Below are 2,671 nucleotides of genomic sequence, written 5' to 3' on the forward strand. Positions count from 1 at the left end.
TCCAAGTTCATCCACGTTATGCAGTGTTTTGCAGATTCTACATTATTCTTTAGCGTTGCATAGTATTCCATTGTGTGTATGTACCATAGTTTGGTAACTTCCTATCATTCTCTAATGCTGCTCCAGGCTCATCAATCTTTTTGTACTTCCCTTATTGCACTTGTCTTATTCTATCAAAGCATTTGCAATCTTGCACACTACCTCCCACTAAAGGGCTGGAAGTTTCCTGAACAATCATGTGCTCTCTCATTTTCATGCCTTTGCATGCATGTTCTGTTTTCATCAATCTATAAGGCCCCTCTTCCCATTCTTGCATTCTTTTATAAAGTTATCAAACCAATCTAAGTGTTTAAATACACCATTATTTTTCTCTCTGAACAGACTACATATTTTGGGGAAGATATTTTTTAAAATGTTCTGTGTCTTCTACATCTAGCATGTAGATATCTTTTACATCTAGCATAGAGCTCAATAAATGTGTGACGGATGGATGGATGGATGAAAGTTTCAATATGTAACTAGCCTGGGATCCTAAGATAAGATAAAAATAAAGAAAATTATTGGAAAATGGTACGGTCACTCTGGAAAACAATTTGGCAGTTTTTCAAAGTGTTAAACACAGAATTTCTAAGACTCAGCAATTTCACTCCTAGGAATTTACCCAGAGAAATGAAAACATATGGCCTCACAAAAACTCATACACATGTTCATAGCAGCATTATTCATAATACCCAAGAAGTGGAAACAACCCAATGACCATCAGCTGTGAACTGATAAACCAAATACAGAAAATTCAGATTATTATTCAGAAATAAAAAGGAATGAGGAACTAATATATGCTACAACATGGATGAACTTTGAAACCACTATGCTAAGTTAAAGAAGCCAGACACAAAAAGTCACATATTGTGATACCTTTTATATGAAATGTCCAGAGGAAAAGTAAACCCATAGTGACAAAAAGTAGGTCAGTGGTTGCTAGAGGCTAAGGGGCTAGGAAGGAGTGGGGAGTAACTGCTAACAGGTACAGGGTTTCTTTTTGGTGTGATGCAAATGTTCTGGAATTAAGAAAGTGGTAATGGTTGAACAACTCCATAAATTCCTTAAAAACTACTCAACTGTGTAATTTTAAAGGGTGGATTTTATGGTATGTGAATTATATTTCAATAAAGCTGTTCTAATAAAAATGAATACATTAATTATAATTCTCCAAGTACTCTAGATTTTTAACCAGTGGCTCAATTGTGTTACCTAGAATTTCCTGATCCTCCATGTTAACCAATTATGTAGTTATAGAAATGATGTAATATGAAAAGTGATTCTAAACAAATTCTTTAAAGAAAACATACATTAAGAGGAAGACATGAAGTCTATTTATCTTTCATAGTAAGGAAAATGACTATTACTAGACTTGGGAGTAATGTTGAAAAAAGCTAAGAGAATAAACCGATACTTTTCTGCTTCTATCAAGAAAAGACAACTGTTAGTACTTAACAGTTATTAGTGCTCTAAAGATAATATAACATATAACTCATAGCAATAGGGAGAGCAAAAAAGAACACTACCTTCCCGTAGGGAATAAAAAATAATTAGATGCTTGTCTGGAAAGTTGCTCCGGATACTTCAGAGAGACACACCAAACTCAACCCACAGGAAAATGTCAAATACCAGTTCCCCCCTGAAACCCTACTTTTCTAGTTTTTGTCATAGTTAACAGCAGACATTGGTGCAGTAAGTAGTTTCTGTGCCACTTATTCTCTCAGGAGGTATTCTGTGACAATAAAACATTTTCTTTGAAGTTCTTACTTGTTCATATCACTAAGCAGCAAGTGTTAAACAGAGGTATTTTTCATTTGGTCTTCAAGGGAAAACACATTAAGGTTCACTAAAGAGATAATATAAAGAGTATTATTCAATGCTGATCTTCAAAAGCGATTGTATAATCATTATATAACTCAGAGCCAGGGGGTACCCAAATGGTGTACCTGCGTACATGAGGATGGCATGTGGAAATGAGTGCTGGGAAATTCTGATTAATGCAACAAATACTTAGTGAACACCAACTATATTCTAGACTCTGTACTAGATAATAGCCACAAATAGGTTTATACCAGCACACGAATGTGTACTATGACTATGGTTCATTCACTCATTTCCTGCTCTCTCTTTACCTCCTCTCAATCCTTGGTAAATATGAAGCAACAGATTTCTTCATATCTCAAAGAGTCACTGGCCTGACAGGTGTGTGTCTATTTGTTTGTGTGTGTATAGGGAATGAAAGCTGATTTTATCAATCAACCAACAGATTTTGATTGATTGCCTACTACGAAGAGTTATGCTATAATATTTTACCCACTTTCTGGTACTCAGTGTCTTTTTTCTCAAGACACAAGAATACTACTTTTTTGGGCCATATGGTACCAATGAAAACTCCAAAGAGCTGAAATTTTTCATTTTGAGTCTCTATAAGTTTACCTACAAAGATTATTTTCTGATGTTACTTGTACTGCCCCTCCAAAAAAAAAAAAAAAAAGCTTAAGAAGAAAATCATGGAAAAATTTTCTGTCTTTAAAATTTTTCAGGTTTTGGATTTTACATAGGTACAGCTATTTCTAGCTAACTCTTACACATTTTAGGTCCAATAGATAGTTCTTCCAAGGGAGCTCTGGTA

The sequence above is a fragment of the Orycteropus afer genome, unplaced genomic scaffold (genome assembly GCF_000298275.1).
Source record: "Orycteropus afer afer isolate SDZICR_OR568_19922 unplaced genomic scaffold, OryAfe1.0 scaffold00169, whole genome shotgun sequence".
NCBI classification, from domain to species: Eukaryota; Metazoa; Chordata; class Mammalia; order Tubulidentata; family Orycteropodidae; genus Orycteropus; species Orycteropus afer.